The 20,834-nt window shown below is 52.9% G+C and overlaps 1 long non-coding RNA gene across 1 annotated transcript; it reads right to left on the reverse strand.

The window, feature by feature from the left end:
* Window positions 1-1,685: 1,685 nt before the first annotated feature.
* Window positions 1,686-20,834, reverse strand: LOC109577054 (uncharacterized). Its single transcript, XR_011562430.1, has 5 exons — window positions 20,737-20,834; window positions 17,064-17,229; window positions 16,420-16,538; window positions 11,529-11,571; window positions 1,686-9,818 (listed from the first exon to the last, which is right to left on the reverse strand). It is a non-coding gene; the product is annotated as an uncharacterized lncRNA (long non-coding RNA).

Below are 20,834 nucleotides of genomic sequence, written 5' to 3' on the forward strand. Positions count from 1 at the left end.
GGGGCCAAATCCCCCATGGCTTGTAAGCTGCTACATTGGAACTTGCGGCCAGAAGGAGAAGAGCCCTGGTACCAGCCAGTTTAGGCGGAAGGGGACTTTGGTTGAAGTTGCAGCACTGCGGGCAGTGGGCGGGTGGTCAGTCTTGGGCGATGGGAGCCAAGGTCAGGCTGTGGCCAGATTTGCCATCCCTTCCAGCTGCTCTGAGTGTCAATGCCATTCTTTCAGGCAAACTTCCTCACTCCCCTGGGCCCCCAGTTTCTTCTCCCAGCTCAAATCGCTCAACTCTGCCCCCAGAGGGAAAGAAACTTTCTCTTGAATTCCAATCAGAAAAACCCCCAAGGAAGGACTCTGATTGGCCCCAGGCAGGGGGTGGGGCACTGTGATTGGCAGCCCCCTTGAGAACCTCAGGGGAGGGGGAGGGGGCGTAGGTCTCTAGAAAAGGGAGCCCTATTCCCAGTTGTGCTTAGTCACTCAGTCGTGTCTGACTCTGCAACCCCATGGACTGTAGCCCGCCAGGCTGCTCTGTCCATGGGATTCTCCAGGCAGGAATACTGGAGTGGGTTGCCATGCCCTCCTCCAGGGGATCTTCCCAACCCAGGGATTGAACCCAGGTCTCCTGCATTGCAGGCGATTCCTTACCGTCTGAGCTCTTCCCAGAAGGGGGTTTAAAGGCTCACACAAACAAAGCCCCCTGTCTCTGACCTTGTGCCAGCAGACCCTACCCCACATTCCTGGGCTAGGCTTTCTTTGAAGCATCACCTAAAACCCTCTGGGTGCCTTTCCTTTGTTCCTGCCTTCCTCCTTCCCAGCGCTGTGCTCCACTGGCTCCACTAGGATCTCTCCAGCTGAGATACAATGTGCATCCCCCCGCCCACCCCCCTTGCCGTTCTTAGTTTCTTGCTTTGTATCTGGTTTGAGGAGGAGGGTTAATATTCACCTGATTGATTCTGCGCCAAGAGCAGAGCTGCAGCAGAGGCTCCTGGAGGGCTTTGAGACTCACCACCTCCATGGTCAGGGGCAGAGCTTTCCTGTGTGGAGGGCTCTGCTCCTCTCTGCCCCTGAGTCCCCACTCCCCAGGCAGTGATGCACTGTGTCTCCTCAGACAGGTTGCCGGGCCCTGTCTGACTTGGGTTTCCTTATCTGTAGTCCCGATTGCCCTTTCATCTGGGCTAGTATCTAATAACTGTTGTGTCTTTCTTTTTTTTTTTAAGTCTTTATTGAATTTTTGTTACAGCATTGCTTCTGTTTTATGTTTTAGTTTTTGGCCCCTAGGCATGTGGGATCTCAACTCCCTGACTGGGGATCAGACCTGCACCCCCTGCATTGAAAGGTGAAGTCTTAACCACTGGACCTCCAGGGATGTCCCCTGTCCTGTCTTTGATCTCATTGTCTTCCTTGTTCTTTCTGCCTCCAGTCACTACCTAGCTCTAGTGTGATCTTTCCAAAATGCAGATCTGGCCAGGCCACTGCTCTCCCTACTAAGACGCCTTCCATCCACCCTGGAATTAGCCTAGAATGCGAGGCTTTTGGTGATGTGATTGTTGCCTACCTCTCCTGACCCATCTCCCTCACCTCTGTGCCTTTGCACGTGGCATTTCTTCTGCCTGGAACTTCTGCTGGCTTCCATTGACAACTTCCCCTTTAGCCTTCCAGATATAACCCCAGTGGCCCCCTCCATGAAGCTGCCCCTGAACTCCCCGCCTCAGCCCTCAGCACTCGCTGGGCTCCCACAGCCCTGGCACACATTGCCACTCTTGCACTGTCGCTGGCTGTCATCTGTGTCAACTGGTTTGGGTTTGTGCACTCAGATGAGGGCTCCATGTGGAACTGTGGCTCTTTACTGAGAGACCAGAAAGTGAAAGGGTTAGTCACGCAGCCCTGTCCCACTCTGCAGTCCCATGGACTGTAGCCTACCAGGTTCTTCTGTCTCTGGGATTCTCCAGGCAAGAATACTGCTGTGGTAGCCATTCCCTTCTCCAGGGGATCTTTCTGACCCAAAAATCAAACCCAGGTCTCCCACACTGCAGGCAGATTCTTTACTAAACCACCAAGGAAGCCCTGAGAGAGATGGAATGCACAAATCTCTCTAAACAATGGTTTTCTCATCTGCAAAATGGGGATACTGATCATCCTTACCCAGCCTTCCTGTATCCAGAACATGGCTTGAGATTATTCCCAGGGAGAGTTTTGCAGGTGGTATCCATTCCTCCCTCCCATTATTCCTTCCTGGGCCTTAGTGCTAGCTTAGGACCCCAGGTGGGAAGTGAGCCCAGATGCTGTCCAGGGTGCTGAACGAGACTTGCCACCCTCCCAGGCAATAAGGAGACAGCAGCCTGAGCAGCTCACCCAAGCTCACCTGCAGCCTTTCCTTGCCTTTCAGACTGTGGCAAGGTCATGGGTGAGCAGACCATCCCCACTTTCATAAGATCATACCCTGGGAATGTCCAACAAAAATATAATGCAAACTCTCTCTCACTCTCAAAGTTGCTCAGTCGTGTCCGACTCTTTGCAACCCCATGGACTGTAGCCCGCCAGGCTCCTCTGTCCATGGAATTCTCCTGGCAAGAATACTGGAGTGGGTAGCCATTCTTTTCCCCAGGGGATCTTCCTGACTCAGGGATTAAACCTCAGTCTCCCACATTGCAGGCAGATTCTTAATCTGTCTGAGCCTAATGCAAGCTACATATGTAATTTAAAGCTTTCTAGTAGCTATTTTTTTAAAGTAAAAATTAACGACATTCATTTAAATAATCTATTTAGCCCACTATATCAAAATGTTATTATTTCAAAAACACATAATCAATATAGAAAATTATCGATGAGCTACTTTACATTCTTTTTCCATACCTAATTCTCTGAAAGTGTGTGCATTACATGTACAGTATGTCTCAATTCAGAATTGAGGACTCAGTAGCCACATGTGGTCAGTGGCAATCATATTAGACAGCACAGCTCTAGACAGAATAAAGGCAGTGACCTTGGGCAAATCAATTCAGCAACCTCTGAAAAGGAGGTAGGAATACTACCTGCCTCAACTGGTCATGGGAGGATTCATGGAGGTGATGTAAGATGGGTTCCCAGCTCAGTGCCAGTACCGAGTAGGTCCAAAGTCGATATTCCTGGGATTTGGGTATTCAGGAGACCGTAATTGGCAGAAAGGGGGTGTTAGGGATGCAGGAGAAGGTCCTGAGGAGACCTGTGCACTGGTATCTGGCCTATTTACACTACACACCCCCTCCCCTCACCCTCTACAACCACCCTCACAACCCATCTTCCTTTTTTCCCACCTGCAGCCCCAGATCCTGGGATAAGGGAGGCAGGTTAGGAAAGGCACTTGGATCAACATATTAAAACTCAATTGAATTTAATTCACTTCCATTAGACACCAATTAAAAGAAAATTAGGTGGCCTAGGTGGCCAGAGGGAAAACCTGGGTGGAGGGTGCTGCCACCTTCTGTCTCTCTGGACTCATTTCCCTTGAGGCTGCTTCTTGCACCCCCTGGGCAGTTTATGGGGTCCAACAGCTGGGGCTTTTTAGAGCCAGTACCCAGTGCCCCCTATTTCTCCTCCTTGCACTCTTCCAAGGACACCAACCCCAGGAACTCCTCTCAGGCCCTTGAAGCACTTGCTAAGTGACCAGGGCAGGGGAGACTCGAATAAGCGTTTTGGAGTTTCAGACTAGTGGAAATCCAAGAAGGGTGTTGGGTAGGGGTTGGCAGGATCAGATTTATTAGGGTTGCTCAGGGTGGATGGGAAATGGATGGGGGCAGTTACTGAAGAGTGAGATGGATGCGGAGAGACCAATGAAGAGACCACCCATAACAAGGAAACTTAAATTAGGGGGATGCTACATGGCAACCCACTCCAGTACTCTTGCCTGGAAAATCTCAGGGATGGAGGAGCCTGGTAGGCTACAGTCCATGGGGTCACAAAGAGTCAGTCAGACACAACTGAGCGACTTCACTTCACAGACGGGGCACGGAATCTGAATGTATGCAGCAATGGACTTGTCAGCCCCTGGTATGGGTGTTATCAGAAGGAGCCAAGGGTGACTTGTGGGCTTCTGTCTTAACATGCCCAGATGGATGACCATGCCATTGAATTCGGAGGCCAGGAAGAGGATCAGCTGTGGGGGAGACAATTACGACTTTCACCTTGAGCCTGTTAACACTGTAATACCTTGGAAATAGTCAAGGGGGAATTTCAAGTAGGAAGTAGGTGGTTAGAAATACAGGACTGGAATTCAGGAAAAGGGCGGCATTAGAGTCACTGACATGGCAGGAAGCATACTGGAACAGGCTGCAGGGTGAGGGGGAGGTGAAGAAATTAAGGCAGGATAGACAATTTCTGAAATGGAGATATGAAAAGAAGGAAAGAAAGCTCAGGGGCCACTGTTGATTCTGAAGGTGAAGTTACCTGGAGAGGATGATGGAATGTTTCCAAGGATGGAGAGGCCGTCCTTACCCCCTCCCCAAGATCCTACATAATGATAGACCAAAAATAACCAGTCTTACTGTCCTGGGAGGCAGGGTCCTGAGCCCTGGTAATGGATGTCATCACAGAGATTGATTCTGCTCATTTGCTGGGCGGCAGGCCAGACACAGTTCCTGAAGGAGGGTGGGGGAGGAGAGGGGTGGGCATTCAACGAAACCTTGGCTCTAAGGTCTTCTGGGAAGAGGGAACTCTGGACTCTACAGAGTAGGGAGCTCCCAGGCACAAGATGGACAGACAAACCCACTGCCTTGGGCTCTCTGCGGCCCTTGTCCTGTTCCTTCTGACCAGGCAGGAACAGGGGTGAGCTCACTCCACAAGCCTCAGCTGCCCACTGACCCTGCTCCAGGCTGGTATGTCCCAATCCCTGGTGGTGGCACAGCACAGCACCAGCCATCAATCCAGGCATCCCCAGGGTCAACCGAGAAAGTCAATATTTAATTTGGGCACCATGTTAATGCCATCGATTGCTGACTCCCCTCCTCCACTTACTCAGACTCATTTGTCACTTCCCACCCATGGGGGGCGGGGTGGGGTGATGCAGTACTGGAACCCAGGGGCGGTGGAGCTCAGCCAGGGTCTGCTTGGGAAAACTGGCTGCATGTGGGGGTGCTACCCTTAGCCACCCAGCCTCCCATTCTCCCTGAAAACCACTGATCTGCTTTGTTTGAGTTTCCTGAGCTCTTGTCTCCAGCAAGGAGCAGGTGGGGAGGTATACATTCCTCCCAGGCAGGGACTGAGCCTGACTCCCTGCAGGGTCCGTATATAGAGCAGGTGTGGTTGCAGGCTGAGCATTGAAGGGAAGGATATAAACCATGAAGGACCCACCGTGGGACAAAAGTGAGGCCCAATCCTGAGACCCAGAACCCGAGGGCCGTGTTGGCTCAGGCTTCTGGAGCCCCTCCCAGGTGCCCACCACTGTGCCCGTGTGATGCTGTGGAACCCACACAGGGACTTTATATGGACTCCTTCTCTGGGCCCTGGAGGTGGGCTTCGGGGAGAGTTGAGCTTAGAGACCTAGAGCCCCTCTGAGCAGTGAAAGAGGCTGAGGGGAGGGCAGAGCCCATCTCAAAACTAGGCTGGGTCCAGCTCCACCATGTGTTCTTGTCAGCTCTGTGGATCCAGATATGGGCTGGGGGGCTGTGCCTCTGCACCTGGCCCAGCCCACCCACACTCAGGAAAGGCATGAAGTCTGCTTTACGGGCCAGGCTTGTGCTCAAACCACAACTCCGTCCCAAACTTCTGATCGACCTTGGGTAAATTAAATAACCTCTCTGAGCCTTAGATTCCTCTTCTGAGAAGTTTCTTAGGGCCTGGATCATTTTTTATAGTTTTAGAGGGTCAGGGATGGGCAGGGGCAAACCTTGGCCCAAGGAGGTATTACGAGAGTTCTCACACCGAGCAGTTGTCACATCTGGTGCAGCCTTGAGAAGCTTCTGGCAACATGCTCTGAGGCTGCTCACTATCAGTTAGGCCTGGGCCACTGTGGCCCCCTTGGTGTTCCTCATTATGCAGAGCTCAAGAGCCAAGACTGTGTCACCAAGGGGACAGTTGGGTCAGGCCGGCCATGTGGCACTGGGTGTGACCCAACAGGCAGTCCAGCTTGAGGCACCAGCAAGGTGGCAACAACATAGGTGCACACACACACACGTGTGTGAAGAAATACTGCTTCGATGAACTTGTCCAGAGTTTTGTGATTGAAAAATCCACAAAGAAGTTGTTTTCATTTCAGCAGACACATAAGTATTATGCCTCGTGGGTTACTGTTATTTCTGTTATGAATCATGTATGGGGAGTATGAGGACATCTAAATGTCTTAGTCCGGCCCAGATGACTCCCATTCTGAGCTGCCGAAACTTCACAGCAGCCCAGCTGACCCACTCGGAGCCACTCAGTCAAGTCTAAAGCCAGAAGAGCCTGGCTTGGTCATTCATTTATTCTGTAAACATTGTCTGATGCCAAGTTGTGCCAGACCCTGAACTGGGCACTGACAATGTAAAGATGAGGAAGACATACTTTTAAAGAAGGACACAGAAGAAGAGGGAAGCAGGACAAAGGGATGGATTTTCTTTCCTCTGCCCCAAACCTTCCAGGGGCCTCTTGTTTCTCTTAGAATAAAGTTACATTTCCTTCCTGTGGTCCCTGCCCATCTCTCTTGACAGAGCTCCAGTTGCATGTCCTCCTTTTTGCTCTTTGAACACAGTTTCTCCCACCCCAGGGCCTTTGCATATGTTATACCCACCACTTGAAAGGTTCTTCCCTGGTTATCTGCTTTCCTGGCTTCTCATCTTTTGATTGAAGCTCTAATGAACCTCCTGCATACCCCTTGCCCTTCTGGACCATTTTTAATCACATCATCCTAATCCTTCCATAGTACCACTTCTCCTGGTGAAATTATGGCACCTATCTTCTGTTTGGGCTTCCCTGGTGGCTCAGATGGTAAAAAAATCTGCCTGCAGTGTGGGAGACCTGGGTTTGATCCCTGGGTTGGGAAGATTCCCTGGAGGAGGGCTGTCTCCTCCACCAGACTGTAAGCCTGTGAGGGCAAAACAGAGTGAGTCTCTGACATTCACACCATTGCCTGACACATGATAGGAACTTCATAGCTAATGTTGAATGAATGAATGAATGTGGAGTTTAAGGTTCCCATAGGAGATCAAGAGGCAAGTATCCAGGAAGCTGGTAGAGCTAAGGCTCTGGCCCTTGTTTCTCCACTGCAGACCAGCTGCGTCTGCGTCTAGACTTGGGGGTAGAGGGAGGGTGTTGCATGTGCAAGCCTGGAAAGGAGAGAGCCCCAGAGAACACCAGCCTTCAAGCATGCATATTGCAGGAGGCTTCTTCCTTGCATATTAACTTGCTGCTGGACTGGCAGCTCCAGCTGCTAATGAATTTTTTAGTATTAGGGCCAACAGTTGACTGGGGATGAAGGCCACGTCCACTTGTGTGTGAGAGGGTTATGTGCAGCTATTTAGGCAGGGGTTTGTTCCCGGGTGGCCCGGGGTGCTACCATGTGCAGCCACGTGTCTGAGTGGGCTCTGCCCTTAGCTGGCCGACAGCACACATGGGTGATTGATGCTTTACATGCCATCACTTCCAATCCCAACCCAGGGAAGGAAGGGTCCTTAGAAACCATGAGTTTCACTGCCCCCCCCCCCAACATTGTGCAGAGAGGGAAAACAGGCCCACAGAAGGGAGAGGTTGCTCAACATTACACTAGGAGTCCATGGAGGGGAGAGTCAGGACTAGTGCTCAGTGGACACTGAGCATTTATGGAGAACTATGGTGAACGGAGTTGGACACGACTGAAGCTACTTAGCAGCAGCAGCATGGTGAACCTGGCGCTGCTATGGGGGCTCATCACACGAGGGAAGCTCATGATCCAGGAAAAGGAGCCTGGGAAGAGGGAGTCAGAACTGGACATGAACAATAGGCCCAAGAGCAGGAGGCGTCTCCTCTGCCTTTAGTGGGAGGGTGTCAGGGGAGGCATTTAAAGAAGACCACACTTGTACAGAGCTTTGAAGACCGATTGAAAACTCAGCAGGCAAAGAAAAGGGAAATGACACTGCTGGTGGAGGGTGCCACGTAAGCAAATGCATGGAGGCATGAAACAACCTGGAAAGTTTGGAAAATTGCAAATCATGAGGTTTGGGTGGAGAGGAAAGTGAGGAGGATGGGCTGCAGAGATGAGGTGGCGAAGGGAAGCAGGTTCCGATGGCAGTGGGCCTTGCGGGCCACAATAGGGGTTTGGATTTTATTCTGAGGACTGCTGGCAAATCACTGGAACAGTTTTGGGCTTTAGAAAGACTTCTGTAGCTCCCAAGGAAAAATGAATTCAACAAATACATTTTGAATGCATCCCTACAATGTGCCAGGCACCGCGATGGGTCCTAAGAATTCAATTCTGAATGAGGCACACCTAGTTTCAGTCCTGCAGTGGGAAGCACAGACAGGTGGAGCAGGTGGGACTGTTGGCACACGGACTCAAGAAACATCCTATTTTTGTATTCTCATTAAATCAGCTCTAATCTGACTCTAACTCTAAGCCCTTTCCTACATGTTGGCAGAAGATTCAATCTCAACCACCTTGGGGCTGCCTGTCACTTTCCCTATAGGCTTGTGCGAGGACCTGCTGTCCCACCTGGGGTCTAAACATGGAGTCCTGATTCTGGGTACACTGGTTACAAAGAGATAGATGCTCATTGTACTAGTCCATGGGGTCCCTTGAGCTTTGGCAACTCAGCTGTTCCTCTGCCACCCAGAGGCATTGAGGTTGGTACCCCAGTGCTTGGGCTCTGGCCTCCCCAGGTGTCCCACCTGTCCCCTCAGTTCCCATTATCTGTTGGGGGAGGGGCTACTGGACCCCAATCTCCACCACTCAGACGACCCCTGCTTCTGAATCCACTGCAGCTAACTGCGTGCTCTCCTTTCTCTGCCCTCGTTGGCTGGCCTCTTCTCCCCATCCCTTGGGAACACCTAGCGCAGTCACTTCCAGAAGGCTAGCTTTTTCAAAAGTCAGGATGAGCCATCAAACTTCAAGCAGCTTTTGTGTTCAACCCCTCACAAGTTCCCGGAGGCTAGAAAAATCAAAGGGCTCATATACCAGCTTGGAACTGGGAAGGGAGCAAAGTAATTAACATCTCAATAAAATATATTGCCACAAAGTGGATAGGTGATGAGAGACCCAGGCACTGGGTCCTGTGGGAGCTCAGACAAGAGTTACCTAACTCATGCCAAAAGGCCAGGAAAAGCCTCCCAAGGAGGGGACTATTTTTTTTTTTTTTTTGGCCAGACAGAGTCCTGAAGACAGCAAGGAAAAGTATTCTGGGAGGAGGGAACAGCAGGTATGAAGGCCTCGAGGTGACAGCCAACAGGGGTGTGTGATGAACTGATAATTGTTCTGTGAGAATAGCTGGGATTGAAGGAGGTGAGTCTGGGTGATAAAGAGCCTCCCAAGTCCCAAGCCAAGGTTTGGAGTTCATCTGACCAAGAGAAGCCACGGAAAATAATTAATCAAGGAAGTGACCCAAGCAGAGGTCTGGTTCAGAAACATTTAGTTGACTAGCAGTAGAAGAATGAATGGGGAGAGGGTAAAATTGGAGGCAGGGAAGGCAGTTGCCAGGAACTGCAGGGATCCAGGCAAAGGATGGTGGCTGCCTGGACCCCTGATGGTGGCGGTGATGAACAGAAGAGGGCATTATCCGTAAGTAATGAGGGAAGAGGGACAGGTTTTGGGGGTAGGGGGAGGGTGGATCTTCGAATGACTATCAGGGGGGAGTCCTTGAGACGGAGCAGAGCAGGATGTTGGTGTGAAGGTGTCAGCAGAAAATCTAGGGAGAAGAAGGAAGGATTGGGGGTGCAATGGACCCCTCCCCGCACCCCATCTCTGCATCCCGCGATTCCCAAACTTCCCACTAGATGGAGGGCTGGTGCTGGGAGACCGGCTCCGCCTCTCATCCTCTGCCCCTCACCCTCAGTGGGCTGGGCCTCCACTTGGGCTTCTCCAAACCCCGTGTGTCCCTGAACTCGACCCAGAGCACATGTATCAATATTTGGGGTCTTCAGCTGTCCCCACTCCCTAGGACTCTGTTCTCAGCCTCGAGGGCCCAGTAGTGAGGGCCCTATGCCCCAGGTCCCCTCGGTGTAGAGCTCTGTGCCCAGGTATACAGGAGTGTTTCTGTGCTGGGGACTGCCTCCACCCCTTCAGCCTCCAAAACTGCCTGGCTCCCACAGATAGGTCCCCAGCCTAGAGGCATCCCCATCAATGGCGCCATTGTTGCCCTCGATGCTCTCCTTCTCCCGACCTCACGCTGGGGGAGGAGGCCCCCATCCCTCTCACTTTTGCTCCAACCCCCAAAGACGGGCCCAGTTCCGGTGCCAGGCTGTTAAGGAGAATGGCATCTAGGCCTTCCCGGACTTTGGGAACAGGATACGCGCTTGGCTGTGGGCGGAGCTAGTTAGGAGGCGGGGCCCAAGGTGGAGTCAGGGATGCCACCCGGGCCGTGGGTGTGGCCCAAGGCGGGCTAGGGGCGTGGCCTATGGCGGGGTGGTGTTGGGATCTCCTGAAACTGGAGGCTTCCTCCCCTCTCTCCCAGCACTCCCCGCCCCCGCCCCGTCCCAGCCTCTGCGGTCGCCCGGGAGTCCTGCCCGCTCTGGCTTTCAGTCCAATAGCCAGACAGACGGACGGTCGGGAGGCTCCTGGCCCCACTTAACAGAGGTCGTTTCTCAGGAGGCCGCGCCCAGCTCCCTGAAACTGCCAGGCCTTGCGAAGCCGAAGGGAAAAAGGAAGATACATTTTCTGGGCGCGCACCTCCCCCACCCCCTACACCCCAAGTGTTTCCGTTCTTTGCTAGACAGACAGCTAGAGGTCCTGGGGCTTAAGTCCTGAGCTGGAGAAGCTGGTCAGGCGCCTGCACCCCCATGAACCTCCCCCCGCCGCCCCTAGACGCTCAGGCTCTAAAAATAGATCGAGGCCAGGGAGCGTGCCTACGCAGGAGGGGGTCTGGGAGGCCTGAGTCACCCTGCCGGCAGGGCCTTCCCCGTCTCGAGAGCCGAGGCCGCCTTGACGGTTGGGCATCGCTCCGATCCTGTTGGCCCGACTCTGCACTCTTGGCCGTGCCATGTCCCCCTCCCATGCCCGGGGAGCCAGCCAGGCGATGGCGGACCCGGCCGCGTGAGCGGTAGCAGCCACAGCCGGGAAGGATTAGGAGTCCCCCGGTCCTGATTTATTTAGTTGTTTTTGCGTGCCTGCCGGCAGCGCCCCCATCCCCCACCCACCCGCGGAGCAGTCATGTCTACACCTGCCCTTCTCTCCTGCCCAGGCCCACAGAGATGTTCTAGGCTTCTGGGTGGGGACCTGGCCTCCGGGCAGCAAGAAGTCCCAACTTGGATCTTTGAGGTTCCAGAGTTAGCATTCCCATTCAACAGATGAGAAAGCTGAGTCCAGGAGAGAGGAAGGGGCCTATCACACAGCAGATTGTGCTGTGATATTCCTGGGTTCAAATCCCAGCTCTGACTCCTAGCCAGCCACTTCTCCCCACCTGTTTCCTTAAAGTGCTCGAGTTGAAGATGACATCCATTCACCTGTAAAATCGGAATAAGAATAGGTACTTAGGATTGTCCAGACGATTAAAATTATTCTTTAAAAAGCAGCAGTGACCTGCTGGGTGTTATATGTGGGTTTAGTTCCAGCTCAGCAAGTCAGTTATCTCTGGCACCTATTTTTTTCCGCTTCTGGATGTACAGAGGAGGATTAATGGGTGTGGTGCGGTGAGCCCCAGCTCCTACCCCCAGGGGCTCACCCAAGATGATTGGGGCCTGGTCAGGGCGCTTAAGTGAATGTGGAACGCTTGGGTCAGAGTGGAGGGAGGAAGGGGAGCATCCTGGCTTTGCATGGGTCTGGCTCACCTGGCGGTAAAGAATCTGCCTGCAATGCGGGAGACCTGGGTTCAATCCCTGGGTTGGGAAGATCCCTTGGAGAAAGAAATGGCAACCCACTCCAGTATTCTTGCCTGGAAAATCCCATGGATGGAGGAGTCTGGTGGTTACAGTCCATGGGGTCCCAAAGAATGGGACATGACTGAGCAACTAACGCTGGTTCCTGTTCTCAGGAGGGGGCATGTTTGGGTCGTTACAGGTTTAAGAGCCTCAGGCTCAGGGAACAAAGGGGCTCAAGAGTCTCTAAGATCATCTTTTCCTTGTTGGCAAAGGGCACAGGCCCTGAATCCAGGTCCCCTGTCCCAGGCTCTTTCTCCCCACCTTCCAACCACCTGTTCTCTGTCATCCAGACACCAATATCAAGCCTTTTCTGAATGATCAAGGCTGACAATACTCCAGTTGGTTTTATTTCTTTATAATATATTATTTAGGCCACTTCATGGAAAAAATTGTCTGATATCTGTTGGAAATGTCATTGACCTTTCAAAGCTACATGAAATCAGCTTTGTAAATAGGAAGGCAAGTGGGGTGGAGAGGGACTGCCAGCGATGAACGTGGGTGTAAGATGCAGGGCAAGAGTGCCCGGTGAATTAGCAGCCCTCCCCAGTACTAATGATGTTAATAATTAATATTTTTGAGCATTTACTACGGACTTGGCTTAGTTTCATGTATTATCTCATTTAATCCTCCCAACAGTTCCATGTGGTTAGGTGCTATCATTATCACCCCATTTTACAGGTATGGAAAGTAAGGGCTTAGAGAGATGACAGAAGAGAATGAAGCCAGGAAGTAGCAGAGCCAGGAACAAACCTTCTCCAAGCTTAGATTTTATTTCCTGCCTTGATGAAAAAGTTGGATTTTCACCCTGAAAATCTGCTTCCTCAGTCTCCCTTTCTAGCTAGGTTGTCAGGACTCCCCAGTCCAGCCCCGGGCACTACTGGGAGGAGGTGGGGCTGGGCAGCAGCCAGTTTCTCTCCACCCAGAGTTCCAGGATTCAAAGAATTTATGAGTCCAACTGTCTGAGGCTCTTGCATGCAAAGACAGAGGCCGGGAGTCCCCAAGTGCTCCTCTCCCCACCATGCCTCACCCAGGAGACTCCTTGGCTTGCTCTCCACCAAAGGGAGTTTGTCCTGGGTCCTGTTTCATTCTTGCTGCCAGTATTTATAAAGGGCCTTGTCTCTGTCACATGCTCCAGGGATAAAATGGTAGCAGGCTTACAGTCTAGCAGGCTGATAATTAATTACACCCCTCCCTCTTCCAAGCTTCTGCTCAGATCTGCCCTTTCTGGGAGACTGTTCCCAACTGCCTTCCTCAGCCTCTTTGGGAAGGAAGGTGAAGATAGTCTCAAAGCTAAACATGGGAAGGGCAGGTGGGAAGGGAAGGCAGCTAACAGATGTGTTTGTTGCGGTGGTAAGGTTACACTCTCTCATCGTGTGTATGGAATAGCTAGCATCTATTGAGTTTCAGGAGCTGTGCACAGCACTTGAAATGTCTCATCTCAGGGAACTCTCACAGCATCCCTGTGAGCTGTGGACAATTCCATTTTATCAATAAGGAAACTGAAGCTCTCTCCAGGAGATGAAGGGATTTGCCAAAAGTCACACAGCTTGTAAGTGGTAGGAGTGAGGTTTGAACCCAATTATTCTGAGGCTGCAGCCCCCACCCTTAACACTATGCTGAGTTCTTGTTTGACTAGACCTACGACTTCTTGGTGGTCCTGTGGTTAAGAATCTGCCTGCCAGTACAGAAGATACAGGTTGTATACCTGGTCCGGGATGATTCCACACGCCGTGGGGCAACTAAGCCCGTGCATCTCAACTACTGAGCCTATGCACTGCAACTACTGAAGTCTGTGCACCCTAGCTAAAGCCTATGCTCAGCAACAAAAGAAGCCACTGCAATGAGAAGCCCGTGCACCAAAACAGAGTAGCCTCGGCTTACCGGAACTAGCAAAGGTCCGTGTGCAGCAACGAAGACCCAGCGCAGCCAAAATAAATAAATTTTAAAAGAAAGAAACTAAGACTTAGAGAGGCCTAACAATTGGCTAAAGCTCATACAGTAAAACAGGGCTGTGAGTTGAGTTGGCTGGTACCCAAAATGATGCTTGGGTGAAGGTATACAAGCTATCCCCCTAGGGCCTTGGGAAGCCAACTCTCGCACCAGAAGGGATTCCTGCAAATGGGGCAGGGCCTGGAGGAAGACCGGTGGCGGGCAGGTCTCTCTGAGGGTCTTCAGTGCTGCTTGGGCTGCACTCTCATCCCTGCCCCACAGGCTCTGTGCTATGGGACAAAGGACCTTGGGATGTCTTGGCAGAGGCACTGTCCCTCCCATGTGTGTTCTGAGGTGTCATCTCTGTGTCCTGCTCTGTGCAGGCCTGGGGAGGTGGCTGGTAGACAGGAGAAAAGGATGTTTAAGTCCTTAACTGAGTCCTTCACCGCCCTTCCGGGGACTTCCGGTCTGTCTGGAGAGGAGGGAGGTGCCTTGTTGGGGACAGTGACGCTGGCGAGCATTTATGAGCATATTTGGTAGGTGCTGACAGCAGGAGAGCACCTTCCCCTTCGCCTATCTCTCCCATAATCCTTTCAGCAAACCCTAAGTGACAGATACTGTATCTCTGTATACTGCTTCTGCATACAGATGCTGTATTTCTGTTTATCCGAGGAAGAGGTGAAGTGATGCCACCAAATTACAGAGCCATGATTTGGACCCAGGTACGGAGGAGCCTGGTAGGCTGCAGTCCATGGGGTCACTAAGAGTTGGACACGATTGAGTGACTTCACTTTTCACTTTCATGGATTGGAGAAGGAAATGGCAACCCACTCCAGTGTTCTTGCCTGGAGAATCCCAGGGACGGGGGAGCCTGGTGGGCTGCTGTCTGTGGGGTCGCACAGGGTCGGACACGACTGAAGTGACTTAGCAGCAGCAGCAGCAGCAGCAGCAGCATAGGTGATCTAACACCGTGCTCTTCTGCAGGGTTTCTCACATGTGGTCCCTGGGCCCCAGCACCAGCATTGCCTGGGAAGTTATTTAAAAAGCAAACTGCTGAATCAGAAACTCTAGGGGTGAGGGGCTGACAGTCTGTGTTTAACAAGTCCTCCAAGCTCCCAACTTCTGCTCTCCTGTCTTATAGGCCCTGGGTGAGAGTGGGGCAGGGTGCAGGTGACCTATGTAAGATCACGGGCCCTGGAGTCAGACAGAGCTGAGTTCAGGCAGAACTAAGTTCAAATCTCTGCTCCACCACTTTCCAGCCCTATGACTTTGAGACTTTGATCATGAATCCCTGCTTTCCTAGCCTGTGAAGTGAAGGTGATAACACTGCCTCACCTCCTAGAATTGTTGCTGGTTAAAGATCTCATTTGACAGATGAAAAAAATGGCAACTCAGGGATCTCCTTGGGGGTCCAGTGGTTAAGAATCTGCCTTGCAATGCAGGGTTGCAGGTTCAATCCCTGGTTGGGGGGACTAAGATCTGAGCTGCAACTACTGAGCCTTTATGCCATAACTAGAAAGTCTGTGCGCCACAACGCAGGATCCTGCATACCACAACTAAGACCCAACACAGCCAAATTAATATTTTATAAAAAAGAAAAGAAAAAATGGTGACTCAGAGAGGGAAAGGGACTTCCCAGAGCCCTGCTGTGTGAGCTCCTTTCCAGAGAGGACTCTGCCCTGTGGGTCTGTCCCAAAGTGACCGTTTCCCATCCAGCTCCATCCTGGCTAGCTGTGTAACCTTGAGCTGATTACTCATGTTCTTTCTGCCTGTCTCCTCAGGCTTAGAGTGGGGATCATAACAGTGCCTGGGCTTCCCGCCGTTGTGGCGAGACTAAAATGAGTTTCTCCGTGCATGGTGCCGACCAGCAACTTGAAAAGGGCTCAATAAATGTTAGCTGCTGTTATTGAAGGCAGACGCAGGAGCAACCCCTGTGTCTTCTAAATGGCCCCCAGCCCTGGTCAGAGCATGATTAAGAGTTTAAAGGAGGTCAGAGAGCGTGGGAATTCTGAGGGGTGGAATCTTCCCCTTGGAGGACAGCATTTTGGACAGGATCATTCTGTATCGTGAGAGACCGTGTTGTGCCTTGTAGGATGTTTAGCAGCGTCCTGTGGCCTCTACCATCTAGATGTTAGGAGGTCCCCCCACCAAGCTGTGATGACCCCAGATATCTCCAGACGTTACCGAATATCTCCCGGGGAGGAAAATTGCCCCTGTTGAGAATCACTGAGATTATTAGGCAGGGTGGTCTGAGGTGCTTTGTTTGCCTCATGGGATGGTGGGGAGGCTGGGGTCCAGGGTCACACAGCAGGTAGAGATGGGCCTGGACTCCAGGGCTCTTGTGCCTGTCGCCTCTCCACAGGTCCCTCAGAACAGGTGGGCAGAGCCCAGGGGACAACCAAGCTGGGGCTCAGGATGCCTGGAGTGTCCCCGCTTCCCCCGTCGGAGTCTACTTCCCCGACCACTGCCCCATGCCTGGCAGTGCCCATCAGAGTCTGGGCTCACCTTTCCAGAAGCTCCAGGGTGGCCAAACCAAGCAGGTACCTGGTACCAGGTGCTACTGAAGTTGGGCATCTAAGAATGTAGCCAGGGCTGGGGTTGTCAGCGTGAAGCTCGCCATGGCCCTGTGAGGGAGAGGGGCATCAGCAGAGTGGAGCATCAGCCCGCCCGCCGGGACCATAAAGCTGCCACCAGAGGTGAAAGATGGGTCCCCCTGCCACTGGGATGCAGAGAGCCGTGGAGACGTGGTGACAGGGCTGATTTAGCGGGGGAGGAGGGAGGATGAGAGACAGTCAGAGATAAAGAGCCAGAAACAGAGGCAGAGAGACAGAGTAAAGAGAAGCAGAGAACATGGATGAGACAAAGAGAGACGGGAGAGGAGGACATAAGGACGCAAAAAATGCAAGAAACAGATCAGAGACGCACAGAGAGATGCAGTTAGAGACGCAGATCCAAAAATAGAGGGAGAGAGGAGAGTCAGAAACAGAGACAAAGATGAGAGGGAGCTGAAGAGGGGGCCGGAGTCACAGAGAGGGAGGAAAGAGAGCAGGAGAATTAGACGCAGAGAAAAGAGGCCAGATTCCGTGAGGGAGACACATTCAGTCAAAGGAGACAGGACAGAGACATCCAGAGACGCTCAAGGGACTGACCTCTGCCTCTTCTCTGTGACTTACGCCCTCTGGGCATGTGTGTGTATCTCTGCCCACGTGCACATTCATGTCTGTGCTCCTGTGTCACACTTCCCGTGGGAGCCATCTGTATCTGAGAGCCCGGCAGTGCTTGGGTGCGTTCATCTGCTAATTCACCACTGGCTGCCTGTGGGGTGCAGGGCAGTGGGTATCAGTGAACATGGCCCCTCATGGAGATGCTTGCTTATTCATAGAAAAAGTATACAAAGAAATACCAGAGCTGTGCAGAGATGTGAAACGGAGTCATGTATTAGAGGACGACTCAGGGCTCCTCTATACCTGGTGGTCAGGGAAGGTCACTGAGGAGGTGAAGGGTGAGGTAAGACCTGGATGTCAAAGAGCCAGCCTGGCAAAGATCAGGGGCAAATCCTTCCAGAAGGATGACTTGGTACAAAACTCTGAGGAGAAAACCAACTCGGTGAATGCAAGACTGAGAAAGGAGGCTGGTGGGGCCACAGCTTCAGGGGGTGAGGTGGCTGGACAGGAAGGCAGAGGGCAGATCATGAAGGATTTGGTAAGGCCAGGGGAAAGATGCCGGGGTTCTTCTAGGTGAAATGAAAACTAGAAGACTGAAGCTGGATAGTGACGCCAACAGATACAGGTTTGGAAAGATCTCGCTGGCTGCTGGGTGGGAAGTAGGGGGTTGCGAGGCTCCTGCAGTAGTCCAGGCAAAAGAGGTGGGTGGCTTGGGTGAGACTGGGGAGAAGTGGGTGGATTCGGGCTGTGTTTTGCGTGTGGAATCAACAAGATAGTGGGATGGCGGCGAGAAAGGAAGGAGCCAAGGATGACTCCTGAGTGGTTTGCCTGAGCATCTGAATGAATTACGGTGGTGTTTACCAGCATGAGGAAGACACGGAGAGGCAGCTCTGTGGGGAACAGTACAGGAGTCTGTTTCGGCTGTGTGATGTGCCTGTGTGTGTATGTGTGTGCACCTGTGTGCACATCTGCTGGGCCCAGGTGTGCATGTGTGCCTGTGTAGGTTCAGACCACCTCTTGCTTGGCCATGTGGGGGCTCCTGGGCCTGACCTGGGACCAGGCCCTGTCTTGACTCTTTGCTTCCCCCAGCCCCAGGTGCTGCCCCTGCCAGATGGGGATTCCCCAAGGGCCAGCAGGAACAATGGGGTGGGCAAGCCCTTGGCGCTGCTGACATCTGGGCACACAACCCCAGGCCCAGGAGGCCCGGGAGCCCCGCCCAGCAGCGGCAGGCAGGCTCCGGGGCAGCTGGTGGCGATTAGCAGCGTTGATTACCTCGTGGCGATGCCATCTGGGGTGAGGGCACTGAGCCCAGCCCCACGGGATACCCTGCTTGCTGGCATGCAGGGCTTTCTGGGGCTGAATGCATGTAAATGTGTCAGTGTCGCGGCCTGCGTGTGTGTGGACGCCCATTGGTGAGTAAATATCTGAGCAGGGGTTTCCGTGGGAGCCAAGTCTGTGTGGCTCCCCGTGTCTGTGTCTGCGCATGTATGTGCTGCAGGTTTCCCTGTGTGCATATATGAAGAATGATGCCTGTGGGCACGGGTGTGTGTTTCTATGTGTATGTTTGTACACACACGTCTACATGTGCCTGCATGTCTTTGTGCATATCCAAGTACATGAAATACTGTATGTGTGCATTCTGAAAATGACGCACCTGTGTTTGAGTACACCCAGGGATGTATTTCTGTGGCTTCATCTGTGCTCACATGTGTATTTCTATGTGTCTGCTTATGTGGAGGAGTATTGTGTGTGTGCATGTGTCTGTGTAAACCTGTCTACATTTGCACACGGAGTCTATACACATGTGCTGTGAGAGAACATATCTAACTCTCTGCTTCTGCATGGGTGCATATATGTGTCTGGGGCAGGGAGGGGCACAGGCCCATTTCTAGACTGTGTCTGTGATAGTATATCCAGGCACAGGGTGTGCCCCAGGCTTGGCTGTTCTTATGCACACCCTTAGGGAGCAATGGAAAGGGATCTGGACTCCCCCTTCTCAGGTCCTTTCTGCTCTGGGTCCAGCCATCCCCTCATGCCTAGGAGGGTCTGGGGTATGAGTGGGGGAAGGATTGGGGGTGCCCAGGGTGGCACAGTGGTTAACAGCATGTGCAGTGGGTCCAGGCTAGCTGACGTGGGCCCCTGCCCCACCACCCACTAACTATGTGACCTTGGGCAAGTTGGGTCATTCCTATGCTCCGGGTTTCTCCATCTGTAAAATGGGGGTAAGCACAGAATTCTCTTTCTGGGGCTGTTGTGAGGATGAAAGGAGCTAGCCGATGTGAAATGCTAAGCACAGAGCCTGACCTCTGTCTGGGTGTTGTCTATTCATTCCCAAGTGCCTGCCGCTGGGGCAGCACCCTACGGGACAGAGCCTGTGCCTACCCACTCCTCAGGCCAAAGCTCCCAGAAAGCCCCACCCCCTCCACTTCCCGCCTGCTGAGCTCAGCGCTTCCCAGGCCCTGCCACTGTCGTAGCCACATCTGGGCCGTCTCTGCTCAGGGACCACAGTGGTGCGCCTCCGTGGCCATGGCTGGGGTTTCCGCTGACTCAGTGCCTCAGGCTCTGGGGGCAGGAAATCCCAGTCCTGCCCCCCCACCCCCACCTCAGGTTACATGGGGCCACAGGGCTATGGCTCCACAATGTTGCTTTTCCAGGAAGACCCCTGCCCCCCAATCAGGGGACTCCAGTTGCTCCCCCCACGGGCATTCTTATGCTCAAGGACTTCTTGAACCTACTTCTCAACAGGTCCTCTTCCTTGGGGCCCAGAAATTTGCTACCTCCTTTAGGAGGGTCACTTTGATCATCCCCCTGCCTCTGGACAGAACTAGACACTTTACCTGCTTCCTTCTCCTCGGAAATCCAATCTTCTCCTCATCCAACCTCAATTCCCCTTGCTTCCTTGCATTCTGAGCATAAAGCAAAACCCTCTCCATTGCTGGGCTGGCCCAGAGTCACCCCTCACCCCATCCTCCATCCTCACATCCTGCCAGCATTCACCATAATAATGATAAAACAGCGAATATTTATTGAGCTCCTCTTTTGTGCCCTTGGTAAGCACTTTTACAGACTAATTTGTTTTCTGCTCACAAAGTATATGCAGTCATTATCCCATTTTACAGATGAGAAAGTAAAGTCATCGTTAAATAGTAAGTTCAAAACTAGAGGATAGGGATTTGAGCCCTTCTAACCTCATGGAGTTAGGAGGAATAAGGGGACCCGCTGGGTTCCACTTGTCTGGAATTGAGTCCAGAGAAGAAGGGGTTAATTTAGCATCCTCCCCAACTCTTGGAGGGAGCCCCCCTCCCCCCAGTTCAGACGGTCAGAGAACAGAGTCACAGGGAATGTTAAACTCAGAAACTGGAAAAAGCTGACCAAGGAGGCTTGGGCAGCAGCCACGTCACGGGTGCCGCGGAACTGGGGAGGAGGGTCTTCATTCCCCCTCCCCCAGCCCCACCCCCACCCCCGTTTCTGGAGGCCCAGCCGGGGAAGGGGAAGGTGATGGCAAAGGGGAGGCCTTTCAAGCTCCAGGCCTGGCTCTTAAAGGGCCGGACACTGCCCCCCACCTCCCCCCCGCCCCCCCCCCCCCGACGCCTGCAGCCAGAGCCCCCTTGCAGGGCAGCTCCGGGCACGCAGGGTCCCGCCTAGCTCGCTCGCTCACCTGGCGGGCAAATGGGAGGGGCGGGCCTGGGAGCGCAGCCAGGCCAGCAGCGGGGCCGCGCGTCCCGCCGCCTCTGCCACCGCTGGAGCCCCCTCTCG

This window comes from Bos indicus, chromosome 2, assembly GCF_029378745.1.
Source record: "Bos indicus isolate NIAB-ARS_2022 breed Sahiwal x Tharparkar chromosome 2, NIAB-ARS_B.indTharparkar_mat_pri_1.0, whole genome shotgun sequence".
Taxonomy (NCBI): domain Eukaryota; kingdom Metazoa; phylum Chordata; class Mammalia; order Artiodactyla; family Bovidae; genus Bos; species Bos indicus.